This window comes from Eleutherodactylus coqui, chromosome 1 (assembly GCF_035609145.1).
Source record: "Eleutherodactylus coqui strain aEleCoq1 chromosome 1, aEleCoq1.hap1, whole genome shotgun sequence".
Lineage (NCBI taxonomy): Eukaryota > Metazoa > Chordata > Amphibia > Anura > Eleutherodactylidae > Eleutherodactylus > Eleutherodactylus coqui.
In genome coordinates, this window is record NC_089837.1 from 316,097,398 (window position 1) to 316,116,503 (window position 19,106).

The following is a 19,106-nucleotide window of genomic DNA, read 5'->3' on the forward strand; positions in this document are numbered from 1 at the left end:
TATAACACAGATTGTGTGCTGTGTTTACTTTACATGGTGCTGTATTCACCACAGGAGCGCTAATTACATTGTATTTAGCTTGCAGCCCCATGGCAGAACACAGGAGCTGAATGCAGAGAGCAGACCACCTGTTTTTATGCATACAGGTCCGGAGGAGACTCATTTACATGCAAATGAAGGTGATAACCTGCTAATGGACATAAGCGTCCATTAGCAGTTTATGCAAAGCAATCACTTAAAACCTATGTTTTGAATTATTATCTTTGTATGTAAATGGTCCTTAACCCCAAGTCCAGGCTGCTACTGAGTTTACTTAGCTAATGAGAGAAATGGAGTGATTATGTGTGTGTAATTTTATGCAAAATCCTTGCTAAATCTTTCAATCTTTTGTCAGTTTGAGCAATTATCTTTGCGTGTAAAAGGGCCTTTAACTTCACACAGGCGAGCGCGATATGGGGCTGTGAATCTTGCCCCCACATCACACTTGTCATCCATGTGAAATCTCTGGGCACTAGGTGAATCTGGACACTAGGTGCCAGTCAGTTCCCAGGGATGCATGGGAATTTCCACTGAGCACCAGGTGAGTGTATATCCATTTTTGCTTACTGCAATCGTTTAAACCTGACACAAGGCGCTGATAGAGGTCAACCTGTTTAGAGTGGGACACAGATACTCCTTTCCCAGTAACTGATGATGATCACACAGCTCCTGTCACACAGGTATAATAGAGGAGATCACAGCTCATCCTCCTGAGTGTATACTTATGGTCTGTAGCATATTTATGTGAATAATGGTATATCCCCTAGCTAATGCTGAGCTGATGCATCATGGGATAGATGTAAAAGTGAAAAAAAATCTCACACTATCAAGATGGTGCCTGATATCATCAGACAAGGAGCCACACTGCATGGAAGTGGCTGCAATAAACAGAGGAGACCTCCAGCATTTGACAAGCAATCAGGTGAGAGGCGTAGGGATGGAAAAACGTGTTTTCGCTAGAGTGACTCTTTAACAGTTTGTGAAATCAATGAGAGCCGTGCCTGCAGTTACAAACGCTGGCCACAACATATAGGTCGGTTCAGAGGCTTCCGCTCCAAATACACAAAGGGCCTTTTAGTGGCCGGTGCTTGTAACTGCAGGCACGGCTCTCTTTGATTTCATTGAGATCCATGCCTGAAGTTACAAGTGGTGGCCACTACACAGAGGTCGGCGTGGAGGCTTTCGTTCCAACCTCTGTGTTATTGCGGCGCTGACAGTTTGTGCCCGCACAGCTGATCGGTCTGGGTCCCGGGCAACAGACCCCAGATGATCAATTGTTGATGACCTATCCTGATGATAGGTCATCAACAGTATTTCCATGGAAAACCCCTTTAATGTGTTACCATAGGGGCCATGGGCTGCTTCACTGCAATACGCAACATTGCTCCATCCATGTGCATGTGGCGGTGTTTAGCAGTGCAGAGATACAGTATCAGAAACTGGCAAAGGAGTGCCCCAGAGCCCTATCATGTGTCTTACTAAATATTGATCTTAAAGAATAATTACAGCTGCCTATACCATTGCTTAGTATTTATTACAATATTGTAATCTATATAGATTCATTGTCCCCACACATTACTTCAATATGCTGTGCTGATATATATATTTACATCTACGTTTATGCATGAGATTTGTAACTCTGTATCAGAAATAAATCAAGGCTACATATAAATTTAGTGGTTGTAGCTTTGATTTATTACTGATACAGAGTTACAAATCTCATGCGCAAACGTAAAAATTAGCATGTAAAGGCCCATTTACATGAAGCGATGATCACTAAAAAAATATTGCTAAAAGGCGATCATTTTAGCGATAATTAGCATTGCGTCTAAATGCGCGCCCATCGTGCACTGCTAGCTGATTGTTCAATTCAGTTCAACCTAAAAATAGTTGTTCAGCCTTATCAGCAGTTCTCCACGGGGAGTGCTGATAGCATTGTTTCCCGTTGGAAAACAATGGAAAAAAGGATCTGAGCCCTCAGGCTATTAACTGCTTTCAGCTAAGGCTTCATTGGCACACTTAATTGCTCTTAAGTAGCTGAGTAGCTACTTAATAGTTTATGCAAAGTGATCCCTCAAAGCAGTCACTGAAACTGTCGTTTGAGCGATCATCGGGCCGTAAATGGGCCATAAGCTACCTGCAGCAACCACTAGGAAGATAAATAATTCTTGTTATTTGTATAGCACCAAATTATTCCACAAGACTTTCAGGTAATTATTTTTATTACTGTATTGCTCCTCTAGTTTGTCCCAATGCAGTGCCCCGGATAGCTGAGCTAACATGAGATAAAGTACAGGTTGGCTTCGGCCCACACTCCATGCCCTAGTCAGTCTGGACTTTTTCATAGTCACAGGCAGGTACAACTCCGCTCTGGGAAGTTTGTGTGGACCCACAGCATGGGTGGGTCCCAGGAAGCCACCAACGGTACATAAATAAATCCCACTGCAGTGCCCTGCATAGCTGAGCTAACGTCAGATTAAATACAGGTGGGCTTCGGCCCACACTGCATGCCCCAATCAGACTTGGGTTTTTTAATTAATAGTCACAAGCAGGTACAACTCCCCTATGGGAAGTCTGTGTGGAGTGGACCCACAGCATGGGTGGCTCCCTGGAACCCACCGATGGTACATAAATTAATCCCATTGCAGTGCCCCGGATAGCAGAGCTAACGTCAGATAAAATACAGGTGGGCTTCAGCCCACACTGCATGCCCCAGTCAGACTCGTTTTTTTAAATTAATAGTCACAGGCAGGTACAACTCGCCTATGGAAAGTCTGTGTGGAGTGGACCCACAGCTTGGGTGGGTCCCAGGAAGCCACCGATGGTACATTAATAAATCCCATTGCAGTGCCCCGGACAGCAGAGCTAACATCAGATAAAATACAGGTGGGCTTCGGCCCACACTGCATGCCCCAGTCAGACTGTTTTTTTTTCTTGGGCCAGATATGTAGAACACCGCGGTGTGAAAACTTAGTGCAGCCATACTATGCACAGACCCCTGTAGTATTCCTGTAGCAAAGGTATAAGCTGACCCCACTAACAGTTATGTTGCAGAAGTCTAGGTAGACCCCAGTAACATTTCAGTTGCAGCAGTATAGACTTACCCCAGTAATATTTCCGGAGCAGCAGTGTAGGCAGAGCCCAGTAACATTTCAGTAGTAACAGTATAGACAGACCCCAGTAGCATTTCATTTGCAGCATTATAGACAGACTCCAGTAACATTTCATTTGCAGCAGTATAGACAGACCCCAGTAACATTTCAGTAGCAGCAGTGTAGGCAGACCCCAGTAACATTTCATTTGTAGCATTATAGACAGACCCCAGTAACATTTCATTTGCAGCAGTATAGACAGACCCCAGTAACATTTCAGTTGCAGCATTATGGACAGACCCCAGTTACATTTCAGTAGCAGCAGTGTAGGCAGAGCCCAGTAACATTTTAGGAGTAACAGTATAGAGCTTTTTTGGGGTACTTGTTGACAGGATTCTACAGTAGCACTGTCCCTGCCTCACCAATACTGCCCCTATACTCTGTATAATTGGCTGCAGACTGAGAATGCAATAGTCTGCAGAGCCCAAGCTGAAAAAAAAAATTGGTGCAAAACTGCTCCTAGCAGCCACAACAGTAATGCACACGGTCACAGATAGCCCTAAACAGGAGCTTTTTTGGGGTACTTGTTGACAGGATCCTACAGTAGCACTGTCCCTGCCTCACCAATACTGCCCCTATACTCTGTATAATTGGCTGCAGACTGAGAATGCAATAGTCTGCAGAGCCCAAGATGAAAAACAAAATTGGTGCAAAACTGCTTCTAGCAGCCACAACAGTAATGCACACGGTAAGATGTGGCCCTAAGAAGGACCGTTGGGGTTCTTCTAGGCAGGATTCCACACTACTATTGTCCCTGCCTCACCAATACTTCCCCTATACTACGTAGTAAAGACTGCAGCCTGAGAACGCTAGTGCCTGCACGCCCGATATAAAAATAACAATTAGCAAAACTGCTCCCAGCAGCCACAACAGTAATGCACACGGTCAGATGTGGCCCTAAGAAGGACCGTTGGGGTTTTTGAAGATGCTAATACTCTCCCTATAGCAGCAGCAGCACTCTCCCTAATCTCTGCCAGCGTGTGTCTGAGGCGAGCAGCGGGTGGGGCTGCCTTATATACTCGGCGGTCACTTGATCTCGCCAGCCACTCACTGCAAGGGGGTGGGATAGGGCTGGAATGTCACAGGAGGAAGTTGTAATGCCTTCCCTGCATGTCTATTGGCCAGAAAATGGCGCAAAACTTTCAGGGAAGGAAATGGAATTGACTCGAGTACCGCGTGGTGCTCGTCTCGAATAACAAGTATCTCGAACACCCTAATACTCGAACGAGCATCAAGCTCGGACGAGTATGCTCGCTCATCTCTATTTATGTTGCAATCAGCTTGATAGTAAGCTATCTCTAAGGCCTCAGTCAGCAGGTGTGGTTTACACACTGCTACAGCAGCATGTAAACCACGCTGCTATAGGAAACAATAGGTTGCTATGGAAGCGCTCACACGGACCCTTTTTTAGAAGTGCAGGATCTGCGCTTCTAAAAAAGAACAGACAGCGAGTGCCGATTCACCTGTCAGCTCCATGGTGTGCGCTGTCCAGGGTGCTTACCATAGGCTCCTAAGAGAGCCATGGAAGCAGGCTGCTTGCACCATGGATGTGTGCCCTGGCTGCTTCACAAAACTAGAAGCCGCCCGGTCACGCTATGTTTTCAGGATGACAGCAGCGTGGTTTACATGTTGCTTAGCAGAGTGTAAACCACACTCGTCTGACCTCGGCCTTAGGAGCAGGTAATCTGCGGTAACAACTGCTGATTGATAACATAGCATGTCATGCTGGATTTTATATGAGCTAAATATGTAGTCACTCTTAAAGGAATTATCCCTATGGATAGGACATTGTCTGTTAAAATGATCTATTTAGGACATTTTGACCTTATTTTGGGAAATTACCAACTCTAGATGATCCTATATATACTCTTTGTAAAAACAAATCTAGCCCCTGGAAGAAGTTGTCAATTTGCTGCAAAACTCAGCATGTAGTTACATCTCAGGCAGATATACAAATGACTGGCATTGAGGCCCTAAAAGTGGTTCCACCCATGACCTATAAAAAGGCTGTCAGAGGCTCCTTGTGTGTAGTGACCTCTTCTTCTGCTTGTGTTGACCACTAGACACCTTTACACCGAATCAAAGAGATTTGACCCAGTTAACAGAGTCTGAGAAGGGGGTTTATTATTGGAATGTGAGAAGCTAGATAGTCGTATCGACGAATTGTCAGCACCTGGGCCGTTCTAAACAGACTGTTAGGGGGTGTTGGGGACCAGTGGATGTGTGAGGGCGCACAAGGTGACCGGGCTCAGGATGCCCCCTACAGACCACCAGTAGAGAGGAGCATCTGAGCAGACTGTTAGGGGGTGTTGGGACCAGTGGATGGGGGCACACAAGGTGACTGGGCTCAGGACGCTCCTACAGACCACCAGTAGAGAGGAGCGTCTGACCAGACTGTTAGGAGGTGTTGGGGACCAGTGGATGTGAGGGCGCACAAGATGAAAGGGTCGTCTGATCCTCTGACAAGCATAAAGAGCTCTAATTGTTTCATTGTCCACCATCTAGAGACAGGTGGCGCCACTGTTGTAGTCTCATGTATCTGTCAGAACCATTTCCAGGCACTTAGCTAAGGGACATTTGGTCTCACAGTGCCCATTACTTCTAAGGCCTTTGACAGTCACTCACCATCACCTCTGCTCTGGTTTAGTTTGGGCACTAATGACATCCGTGTTTCTGTGTGTAAACCTAGGGGTGAGTGCCGCAGTCCTGCCTTTGTTGTGGAGCGTCAGAATTATCACTAATAGAACATGTATGGGATCATCTGGGACACCAACTTCAACAGTCTGTGACTTGGCACAATCCAGAGGATCAGTTATAACAAATCTGGAGCGATATGCTGCAGGATACCATACAGAAGTGTTTGCCTCCTAGAAGACATTTATCCCCTGTTGTACATTCTATAAGCTGAATGCACATAACCACCGGAACTAAAAAACGACAGGAACAAATACAACCTTAGTGTTCATATCAACTCCTGCACTGCCTAAGAACAAGACGTGAAAGAGGGACAACGGTATTCCCTTTGACTCTGTGCTATCCTAAATCTAGCAATTGAGCATGTCGCCAAAAAGGGCGCGAGGCCGGAGTGACAACTCTATATGTGCACGTTTTATGCCAATAGTGGTATAGCTCATCCATCAGCTCTAAGTAGTCATATCTTAGTTGTCATAGTTTTATGATACATAGGAGTAGAACATATGTGTCTCCCTGAGCTTCCTGCAGATCCTCTATTGATCAGATCTATTGATATTCCTTAAACCCGCTGCTCTCAGTTCTTACAAGGAATGCATCGCCTACATTTGTTTTACTAGCCAGTGAAACAGTTTCCATTTTTCTAATCTGCTTTTATTTTCTGACTGTAGTATTTTTATTCTATTGCCTGGACATAACTATGGGGGCTGCTATCTCGCTGGAGCAGCAGTTAACAGCATCTAGAGATGCTTCACAGCATTCTCATGGACATGGGAACCTATACACACCAGATGACTCATTGACTACTATGGGAGAATGTTCCAGGCATGTTTTGTTGCATGTGCAGAGGTCATTGTTAAGAGAGGGGGAGGAGGTGAGCTGTGACCATCCCTTTTTGTGAATGGTGGATCCTGTTATCTATATAAAGTATTATCTCTCTCAGATATAGAGATGAATGCTGAAACGTTTCCAGGACATGTCAGACTATTATTGACTCAGTGTTAAAATTGCAGGATATTAGGATTTTTTTAAATAGACTTTAAAATTGAAAAACAAAATAATCAAAAAGTCTTTAAAATATGTTTAACATAAAAGCTTGGTTTAACCCCTTAGTGACCAAGCCTGTTTGCGCCTTAATGACCAGGCCAAATTTTGGAAATCTGACACGTGTCACTTTAACATAGAATGACTCCGTAAGGGTTTTGTATATCCAAGTGATTCTGACGTTGTTTTTCCGCCACATGTTGTACTTCATTTAGGTGGGGAAAATAGTCCGATAGAATTTGTGTATATTTATTAAAAGTGCCAATATTGGGAAAAGTTTGAAAAGATTGTCATTTTTTCACATTTTCAATTGTAATTAGAGATGAGCGAGCACCAAAATGCTCGGGTGCTCGTTACTCGAGACGAATTTTTCGCGATGCTCGAGGGTTCGTTTCGAGTAACGAACCCCATTGAAGTCAATGGGCGACTCGAGCATTTTTGTATATCGCCGATGCTCGCTAAGGTTTTCATTTGTGAAAATCGGGGCAATTCAAGAAAGTGATGGGAACGACACAGAAACAGATAGGGCAGGCGAGGGGCTACATGTTGGGCTGCATCTCAAGTTCCCAGGTCCCACTATTAAGCCACAATAGCAGCAAGAGTGCCCCCCCTCCCAACAATTTTTACTTCTGAAAAGCCCTCATTAGCAATGCATACCTTAGCTAAGCACCACACAACCTCCAACAAAGCACAATCACTGCCTGCATGACACTCCGCTGCCACTTCTCCTGGGTTACATGCTGCCAATTCCCCCCCCCCCCCGCCACGACCCAGTGTCCACAGCGCACACCAAACTGTTCCTGCCCAGCGTTCAGCTGCCCTCATGCCACGCCACCCTCATGTCCATTTATAAGGGCGTCTGCCACAGGAAAAGCAGGCACACACTGCAGAGGGTTGGCACAGCTAGGCAGCGACCCTCTTTAAAAGGGGCGGGACGATAGCCCACAATGCTGTACAGAAGCAATGAGAAATCCAATCCTGTGCCACCTCCATCTGGAGCTGCACACGTGGGCATAGCAATGGGGAACCTATGTGCCACACACTATTCATTCTGTCAAGGTGTCTGCACGCCCCAGTCAGACCGCGGTTTTTTATAAATAGTCACAGGCAGGTACAACTCCGCAATGGGAATTCCGTGTGCACCCACAGCATGGGTGGCTCCCTGGAACCCACCCGCTGTACATAAATGTATCCCATTGCAGTGCCCATCACAGCTGAGGTAGTAATGTCGTGTTTAATGCAGGTGGGCTTCAGCCCACACTGCATGCCCCAGTCAGACTGGGGTTCTTTAGAAGTGGAAACAGATGCATTTACAACTCCCTGTGGACCGACAGCATGGGTGGCTCCCTGGAACCCACCGGCGGTACATAAAAATATCCCATTGCATTGCCCAACACAGCTGAGGTAGTAATGTCGTGCTTAATGCAGGTGGGCTTTGGCCCACACTGCATGCCCCAGTCAGACTGGGGTTCTTTAGAAGTGGAAACAGATGCATTTACAACTCCCTGTGGACCGACAGCATGGGTGGCTCCCTGGAACCCACCAGCGGTACATAAAAATATCCCATTGCATTGCCCAACACAGCGGATGTAACGTCAGCTGTAATGCAGGTGGGCTAAAAATTCATTTGATTACACTGTAGGCGAGGGCCCACAAAAATTGCTGTATCAACAGTACTAATGTACATCAGAAAAATTGGCCATGGCCAACCAAGAGGGCAGGTGAAACCCATTAATCGCTTTGGTTAATGTGGCTTAATTGGTAACTAGGCCAGGAGGCAGCCCAGTTAAAATAAAAATTGTTGGAGGTGAAAGTTTCAACGCTTTAATGAGCATTGAAACGTATAAAAATTGTTTAGAAAAATTATATTACTGAGCCTTGTGGGCCTAAGAAAAATTGCCCGTTCGGCGTGACTATGTGATGTTTCAGGAGGAGGAGCAGGAGGAGGAGGAGGAATATTATACACAGATTGATGAAGCAGAAATGTCCCCGTTTTTGATGGTGATAGAGAACGATGCTTCCATCCGCGGGTGCAGCCTACGTATTGCTTAGGTATCGCTGCTGTCCGCTGGTGGAGAAGAGAAGTCTGGGGAAATCCAGGCTTTGTTCATCTTGATGAGTGTTAGTCTGTCGGCACTGTCGGTTGACAGGCGGGTACGCTTATCTGTGATGATTCCCCCAGCCGCACTAAACACCCTCTCTGACAAGACGCTAGCCGCAGGACAAGCAAGCACCTCCAGGGCATACAGCGCGAGTTCAGGCCACGTGTCCAGCTTCGACACCCAGTAGTTGTAGGGGGCAGAGGCGTCACGGAGGACGGTCGTGAGATCGGCTACGTACTCCCTCACCATCCTTTTACAGTGCTCCCGCCGACTCAGCCGTGACTGGGGAGCGGTGACACAGTCTTGCTGGGGAGCCATAAAACTGTCAAGGGCCTTAAAGAGTGTTGGCCTGCCTGTGCTGTACATCCTGCCTGATCTCCGCGCCTCCCCTGCTACCTGGCCCTCGGAACTGCGCCTTCGGCCACTAGCGCTTTCGTATGGGAATTTTACCATCAGTTTGTCCGCCAGGGTCCTGTGGTATAGCAACACTCTCGAACCCCTTTCCTCTTCGGGTATGAGAGTGGAAAGGTTCTCCTTATACCGTGGGTCGAGCAGTGTGTACACCCAGTAATCCGTAGTGGCCAGAATGCGTGTAACACGAGGGTCACGAGAAAGGCATCCTAACATGAAGTCAGCCATGTGTGCCAGGGTACCTGTACGCAACACATGGCTGTCCTCACTAGGAAGATCACTTTCAGGATCCTCCTCCTCCTCCTCCTCCTCAGGCCATACACGCTGAAAGGATGACAGCCCAGCAGCATGTCTACCCTCACCAGTGGGCCAAGCTGTGTCTTCCCCCTCCTCCTCATCTTCCTCCTCCTCCTCCTCACCGCGCTGAGATATAGACAGGAGGGTGCTCTGACTATCCAGTGACATACTGTCTTCCCCCGGCTCTGTTTCCGAGTGCAAAGCGTCTGCCTTTATGCTTTGCAGGAAACTTCTCAAGAGGCATAGCAGAGGAATGGTGACGCTAATGATTGCAGCATCGCCACTCACCACCTGGGTAGACTCCTCAAAGTTTCCAAGGACCTGGCAGATGTCTGCCAACCAGGCCCACTCTTCTGAAAATAATTGAGGAGGCTGACTCCCACTGCGCCGCCCATGTTGGAGTTGGTATTCCACTATAGCTCTACGCTGCTCATAGAGCCTGGCCAACATGTGGAGCGTAGAGTTCCACCGTGTGGGCACGTCGCACAGCAGTCGGTGCACTGGCAGATTAAACCGATGTTGCAGGGTGTGCAGGGTGGCAGCGTCCGTGTGGGACTTGCGGAAATGTGCGCAGAGCCGGCGCACCTTTCCGAGCAGGTCTGACAAGCAAGGGTAGCTTTTCAGAAAGCGCTGAACCACCAAATTAAAGACGTGGGCCAGGCATGGCACGTGCGTGAGGCTGCCGAGCTGCAGAGCCGCCACCAGGTTACGTCCGTTGTCACACACGACCATGCCCGGTTGGAGGCTCAGCGGCGCAAGCCAGCGGTCGGTCTGCTCTGTCAGACCCTGCAGCAGTTCGTGGGCCGTGTGCCTCTTATCTCCTAAGCTGAGTAGTTTCAGCATGGCCTGCTGACGCTTGCCCACCGCTGTGCTGCCACGCCGCGCGACACCGACTGCTGGCGACGTGCTGCTGCTGACACATCTTGATTGCGAGACAGAGGTTGCGGAGGAGGAGGAGGAGGGGGGTGGTTTAGTGGAGGAAGCATACACCGCCGCAGATACCACCACCGAGCTCTGGCCCGCAATTCTGGGGGTGGGTAGGAAGTGAGCGGTCCCAGGCTCTGACTCTGTCCCAGCCTCCACTAAATTCACCCAATGTGCCGTCAGGTAGATATAGTGGCCCTGCCCGCCTGTGCTTGTCCACGTGTCCGTTGTTAAGTGGACCTTAGCAGTAACCGCGTTGGTGAGGGCGCGTACAATGTTGCGGGAGACGTGGTCGTGCAGGGCTGGGACGGCACATCGGGAAAAGTAGTGGCGACTGGGAACTGAGTAGCGCGGGGCCGCCGCCGCCATCATACTTTTGAAGGACTCCGTTTCCACAACCCTATACGGCAGCATCTCCAGGCTGATAAATTTTTCTATGTGCACGTTTAACTCTTGAGCGTGCGGGTGCGTGGCGGCGTACTTGCGCTTGCGCTCAAATACTTGCGCTAGCGACGGCTGGACGGTGCGCTGAGAGACATTGGTGGATGGGGCCGAGGACAGCGGAGGTGAGGGTGTGGGTGCAGGCCAGGAGACGGTAGTGCCTGTGTCCTCAGAGCGGGGTTGGATCTCAGTGGCAGGTTGGGGCACAGGGGGAGAGGCAGCGGTGCAAACCGGAGGCGGTGAACGGCCTTCGTCCCACCTTGTGGGGTGCTTGGCCATCATATGTCTGCGCATGCTGGTGGTGGTGAGGCTGCTGGTGGTGGCTCCCCGGCTGATCTTGGCGCGACAAAGGTTGCACACCACTGTTCGTCGGTCGTCTGCACTCTCAGTGAAAAACTGCCAGACCTTTGAGCACCTCGGCCTCTGCAGGGTGGCATGGCGCGAGGGGGCGCTTTGGGAAACAGTTGGTGGATTATTCGGTCTGGCCCTGCCTCAACCCCTGGCCACCGCACTGCCTCTTGCAACCTGCCCTGCTGCTGCCCTTGCCTCCCCCTCTGAAGACCTGTCCTCAGTAGGCGTAGCAAACCAGGTGGGGTCAGTCACCTCATCGTCCTGCTGCTCTTCCTCAGAATCCTCGGTGCGCTCCTCCCTCGGACTTAATGCCCTTACTACTACCTCACTGATAGACAACTGTGTCTCATCGTCATCGGCCTCCTCACCCACTGAAAGGTCTTGAGACAGTTGCCAGAAGTCCCCAGCCTCATCCCCCGGACCCCGGGAACTTTGCAATGGTTGTGCATCAGTCACGATAAACTCCTCTGGTGGGAGAGGAACCATTGCTGCCCAATCTGAGCAGGGGCCCGAGAACAGTTCCTGGGAGTCTGCCCGCTCCTCAGAATGTCTCATTTTCATGGAGTGAGGAGGCTGAGAGGAAGGAGGAGCAGCAGCCAGAGGATTCTGAGTTGCAGCAGTGGACGGCGCAGATCTCTGGGTGGACGATAGGTTGCTGGAAGCACTTTCTGCCATCCACGACAGGACCTGCTCACACTGCTCATTTTCTAATAAGGGTCTACCGTGTGGACCCATTAAATGTGCTATGAATGTGGGGACACCAGAAACGTGCCTCTCTCCTAATCCCGCAGCAGTCGGCTGCGATACACCTGGATCAGGAGCTCGGCCTGTGCCCACACCCGGACTAGGGCCTCCGCGTCCTCGGCCGCTCCCACGTCCTCTAGGCCTACCCCTACTCCTCAGCATGCTGTATTACCAGGAATGCAGAAACACAACACTGTAATTTAATGTGCCGCTTATTGGCCTGTGGTTGTAGGCTGAATTCGCTTACGGAATGCCAGGAAATAATTTTGCGCAAGCCTGCTGTAACACTTAGCTGGCTGCGTATTTATTTGCAAAACTACTACCCCCAGCAGACACAGACCCAGAACACTGAGCAGAGTGACAGGCAGGCCAAATAGATTTTTTTCAAATATTTTTTTCAAAAGGACCACTGCGTATATTCAATGTATATATGTCTTCTGGCCCTGCCTACACAATTCTGTCCCTGATGTGTGTGTCACGGAACTGAAGTGTTGCACTGTTATTAAGTGCAACAGAGCGGTGATTTCAGAGGCAGGAAATAATTTGGCGCAAGCCTGCTGTAACACTTAGCTGGCTGCGTATTTATTTGGAGAACTACTACCCCCAGCAGACACAGACCCAGAACACTGAGCAGAGTGACAGGCAGGCCAAATAGTTTTTTTTCAAATATTTTTTTCTAAAGGACCACTGCGTATATTCAATCGATAATATATATCTTCTGGCCCTGCCTACACAATTCTATCCCTGGAGTATTACTGCAGGGCGCAATGCTCTGCACGGCCGATATAGCAAAAAAAAAAGTGCAACACTGCTAAAAGCAGCCTCCACAGTACTGCACATGGTTAGATGTGGCCCTAAGAAGGACCGTTGGGGTTCTTGAAGCCTACACTAACTCCTAACACTCTCCCTGCCTAACCACCACTTCTGTCCCTGTAGTATTACTGCAGGGCGCAATGCTCTGCACGGCCGATATAGCAAAAAAAAAAAAAGTGCAACACTGCTAAAAGCAACCTCCACACTACTGCACACTGTTAGATGTGGCCCTAAGAAGGACCGTTGGGGTTCTTGAAGCCTACACTAACTCCTAACGCTCTCCCTACAGCAGCTCCAACACGATAGCACTGTCCCTCAGCTATGTCACAACGCATCTGAGGCGAGCCGCGGGAGGGGCCGATTTTTATACTCGGGTGACACCTGATCTCCCCAGCCACTCACAGCAGGGGGGTGGTATAGGGCTTGAACGACGCAGGGGGAAGTTGTAATGCCTTCCCTGTCTTTCAATTGGCCAGAAACGCACGCTAACGTCTCAGAGATGAAAGTGAAAGTAACTCGAACATCGCGTGGTACTCGTTACGAGTAACGAGCATCTCGAACACGCTAATACTCGAACGAGTATCAAGCTCGGACGAGTACGTTCGCTCATCTCTAATTGTAATATATCAAATATGTGCAAACATACTGTACACATTTTTGCTAATATATATCCATTTGTTTGCTTCATTCTGAATGCACATTTGAAAAACATTTGTGTTCTTTTAACCATTTGGGAGACGTACAAATTTAACATTACTTTTCAGCATTTTAAGGAACACTTTGTTTTCTTACACCAAGCCAAGATTGCAAAGGCTCATGGGTGTCAGAATGTAGATACCCCCACAAATGATCCTATTTTAAAAACTACCCCCCTTGATGTATTCACTGAGGGGGGTCAGGAGTATTTTGACCCCACAGTTTTTTTCAGGAATTAATTCAATTTAGAGGAGAGAAAGTAAAATTTTATATTTTTGGCAAATATGTCATTTTAAAGACATATTTTTTTCTATAGTGCACATGAAAATGAGGATTGATACCCCAAAATGGATACCCCTGTTTGTGGCCCTAATGTTATATCTGAGTCCACAAAGGGGCCCAAAATGAAAGGAGCAGCTGGTGGCTTTCAGAACAGAAATTTTGCTTGAAGGCCTTTTATGCCCCATAGCACACTTGTAGCGGCTAAAACCATAGAGAACCCCCACAAATGACCCAATTCGTAACTCGAACGTTCGCAAGTTGGGGACTATCTGTATATAGAAACGGAGGTCTTAAGGCTCAGTGGGAGATCCGGCTTTGTTTCCCTCTGCTCTCTCCTTTCCTGCACCTTGTTATCAGCTAATTTATGACCATAAAACATTAGCTGATGGGCTGGGGGGAATTGCTGCGGACTTTCCGTGCGGACTTTCCACATACATTCTTAAACCTAAGACTGAACAGCAAAATGGACGAGATTTGCAAAAATCTCATTCACACGAAGCCACAGGGAAACTGACTTTCGGCGTGGAATTCAAATCCGCGTCATGTCAGTTTTGGCGCAGTTTTCACTGCAGGCTCTTTTCTCTCTATGTGGAGAGATTTCTGCAGCAGCATGAAGGCTGAAAAATCACTTTAAATCTGCGCCAAATGACGCGCGGTTTGAAGCAGCCTTTACGCTGCGGAAATCTTGCAGAATGTCCGTGTGGTTCCACTGCAGACGTTCCACGAGACTTCCATCCCGATGGAACCCAGCCATGAGGTGTAATAGAGAGCAGAGGGAATCTAAGGGTTCTTTTACACGGGACGATATGTTGGCCGACAGATGCCCAGCAGGGTGTCCCAGCGCTGATGTTAGAACATTGTTGGCTAAATGGAGGTGGAGCTGGTGATTGTTCATGCCCACCCACTTCCATTCACATGGAACGATATGTCGTTCAGTCCCTGCATACATTTACACTGAATGATAATTGTTCAGATTCTTGCTGGATTGCAGAAATCTAAATGATAATCATTTTCGTGTAAAGATATCTTAAGCTGTCAGTCCAGTCTAACGGACAGGCCTCCTACTGAGACTTAAGGCCCATTTACATGGGATAATCGTCAGGCAAACGATGCCCGACACTCATTCCCACAAGTACCCACTTTTGCATGGGAGCTAGTAATGTTGCTTCACAGCGGGGCGGCTGAAGGAGATTTCCTCCCGCTCCCCCCCCCCCCTCTCCATTCACTTAACATAGCAGCAGTTCAGTTCTGAATGTTTGCTATTTACACTGAACCATGAGCGAAGAGGATTTTAAGCTGCATAAACGATGGACGTTGAGCGGTGAGTGTAAATAGCAGCCGTTCAGTACTGAACGGCAGCTGTGTTAAGTGAATGGAGAAGGGCAGGGGAGAGCAAGAAGAGAAATCTCATGCAGCCGCTCCGCTGTGAAGCAACGCTACTCGCTCCTGTGTAAAAGCATGCAGGGACGAGTGTTGGGCATCAGCTGCCTGACATTCGTCCTGTCTAAATGGGCCTTAAAGGGGTTGTCCCGCGGCAGCAAGTGGGGTTATACACTTCTGTATGGCCATATTAATGCACTTTGTAATATACATCGTGCATTAAATATGAGCCATACAGAAGTTATACACTTACCCCCTCCGGTGCTGGAGTCCCCGTCTCCATGGCGCCGACTAAAGCTGTCTTCTCCTTCCATTAGACGCGCTTGCGCTGTCTGGTCTTCTGTTCTGTTGAATGGGGTCGCTCCGCCGTGCTCACGCCGGAGAGCTAGTCTGCGCATGCGCAGAAGACATGTAATATGCAGATCAATCAAATGCATTAGATTACACAATTCCGCTTACATTAGCGGGTCAGAATTACGTAATCCACTCGCAGAAATGAGAACGCAGCAGGTTCTATTTTACTGTAGATATCTGCAACATAGAGCCCATTGTGCTCCATGGTCGTGGATACACCCGCAGCTTATACATAACTTCATCAAGCTGTGTGACCCCCGCGTTATTCAGACCGCTACCTGTAATACGTAATTTACAAGAGGCCCCGGGAACGCTCGCCTTCCTGCAGTTCAAGGAGCAGCTTGTTAAGCGCCTTCTGTGTGAGACCGCCGCACCTCCGCAAAATTACAAAGCCTCACAGTGCGCCACTTTACACCCCATCCCTGCCACTGAGGTCAAAAAACTCCCCAAAAAGCAAGAGAGGAGAGGGAGACCCGACTTTATTGCTCCATGTACCCATCCCAACCAGCCCCCGTAATTATCCCTGTTTTCAGAAATACCACACAGTTCAATTTATGGAACTGGAATTTATTCAGTTGGGCCCTGCAATCCAACGGGTGTTCCCTGCATTATAGGCCTTGTCATGTGTCCTGTAAGTAGATTAGGACCACAACGGGAATGTTCCTGAACACGGGACAAACGGTGATATCCATTTTGGAGTGAATGTCTTCATTCCTATGTACACTGCACAAAAAACCCTGTTTTTAAATTGGCACAATTGCCAAAAAAATAAAAATTGTAATTTTTTTCCTACTGCTTTGCTTAGATTTATTCAAAAATTGTAGAGTTAAAATACCTGCGGTTCCTCCTCATGGCAGACGCACTTATAAATAGACATGAGGGTGGTTTGGCTATGCAGCCAGCGTGTGGCATGAGGGCAGCTGAAGGCTGCGCAGGGACACTTTGGTGTGCGCTGTGGACACTGGGTTGTGCGGAGGGGGGGGGGGGGGGCAGCATGTAACCCAGGAGAAGTGGCAGCGGAGTGACCCGCAGGCAGTGCTTGTGCTTTGTTGGAGGTAGTGTGGTGCTTAGCTAAGGTATGCATTGCTAATGAGGGTTTGTCCGAAGTAAAAATTGGTGATGGTGGTGGGGGGCACTCTTGCTGCTATTGTGGCTTAATAGTGAGACCTGGGAACCTGAAATGCGGCCCAGCATGTAGCCCCTCGCCTGCCCTATCCGTTTCTGTGTCGTTTCCAGCACTTTCTTGGGTTTTGCAGATTTTCACAAATGAAAACCTTAGCGAGCATCGGCGATATACAAAAATGCTCGAGTCGCCCATTGACTTCAATGGGGTTCGTTACTCGAAACGAACCCTCGAGCATCGCGGAAAGTTCGACTCGAGTAACGAGCACCCGAGCATTTTGGTGCTCGCTCATCTCTAAACATAAACTATCTAATTCTAAACCTAACCTCTTACCATCACTGCCAGTTTTGGCGTTTCTATCACAGCAATTGCTTTCTCAGTTTTGCCGTCCATTACTGTTTTGTTATTTTTCCGTTGACGGTCCTATCAGGCTTTGTCTTTTGCAGAATAGAAAAATTCCATGAAGTCTTTCTTGGAGTGAAAAACACAGCTCTTTTTTTTTAAATAAACACGTTCACGGTAGAAATGATGTAACTTATTTATTCAGCAAGCTGATACAATTATGGCGATACCAAATAGTAACATTTTTTATATTTTAATACCTGTGCATAATAAATGTACTTCAAAAAAAATTTTTTTTACATATTGCTACATCCAAAGACCGAAAACAGTTTTATTTTTCCATTGACGGAGCTGTCTGGGGGTTTGTCTTTTGCAGTAGAAGCTGTAGTCTTCAGTCAGGGTTATAAATGACATTTTGATCTCTTGGTAATTAATTCTTTGGAGGTGACGGTAACAAAGCAAAAGAAAATAAAAACCAGCTATTCTACTGTTGTACTTTAGGTTGTTGTTTTTTTAGTCGCTGTGAGTTAGGCCTTATTCATGCGACCATGGGGCTAATTTAGCTGCATTAAAAAATGGCAAGCATCTGAAGCCTTGGATTCCAATGTAATCATTCAGATGAGCGATTTTTAGCCACATAGAAACATCAGGGCATAACAGGACATCGGCGACCGAAAACGGCGTCCGATTTTATACAGTGCGTGAATAGATAGGGCAAGACCTATCTTTTGCCGAGATATTCTGGAGGTCCTCATGGGCTTCTGTGGAAGCTGAAAAAAAAGGGAGGGGGAGGGAGCTTTGTAACGTCCAACGCCGGGAAAAGAAAACAGCTGCCTCTAGTTAACCATTAAAAATCATTCACACTGCAGCGCATATTTTGGCTGATATGCTGCAGCTGCCTGTGTGAATGGACGAGAAAACGTTAATTTTGATTGGGACTTCATCACAACGTTTTTCTTTTCATGCAATTTTTGGCAGCGATGTAGTGAGTGTAAAAGTGCATACGGTCAAAGAGTCATAGAATGGTAGAGTTGGAAGAGACCTCCAGGGTCATCGGGTCCAATCCCCTGCTCAGTGCAGGATCACTAAATCATCCCAGGCAGATATTTGTCCAGCCTTTGTTTGAAGACTTCCATTGAAGGAGAACTCACCACCTCCCAGGGTAACCTGTTCCACTCATTGATCCCTCTCGCTGTCTAATATCTAATCTGTGTCTCCTCCCTTTCAGTTTCATCCCATTGCTTCTAGTCTTTCCTTGTACAAATGAGAATAGGGCTGATCCCTCTGCACTGTGACAGCCCTTCAGATATTTGTAGACAGCTATTAAGTCTCCTCTCAGCCTTCTCTTCTGCAAGCTAAACATTCCCAGATCCTTTAAACATTCCTCATAGGACATGATTTGCAGACCGTTCACCATCTTGGTAACTCTTCTCTGAACTTGCTCCAGTTTTTCTGTCTTTTTTAAAGTGGGGTGCACAGAACTGGACACAGTGTTCCAGCTGAGGTCTGACTATATTTCCCCCTCTTTCCGTTTGATCATATTTTTCTTCCTTTTAACATGTGTGCAAGTTCTGTGTTCATCCATCCAGGTCTCTTTAAATGCTTCCCATTCTTCCTTCTTTTAGGGATTGTGCTTTGAGAATCTTACTTCACAATATTTCCCAACCTACTTAGTCATTTCTTTCCTTATGAACATCCAGCCATTGGATTCTTCCTATCCTTTTTCTGATTTTAGTTGAAGAATAAACCAGCGTACCGTGCTCTATTCTCCTGCACATGTGCACAGCAAGAGGTCTCATAGAAGTAACATAAGAGGGTACATAAATTTACACGAAATATGCTAGGAGATGCGTGAAACACTGCGCAATTGTGCAGGGAAAAGAACACATCTGGAACGCGGGCAGAAAAAGCATCTTTAAT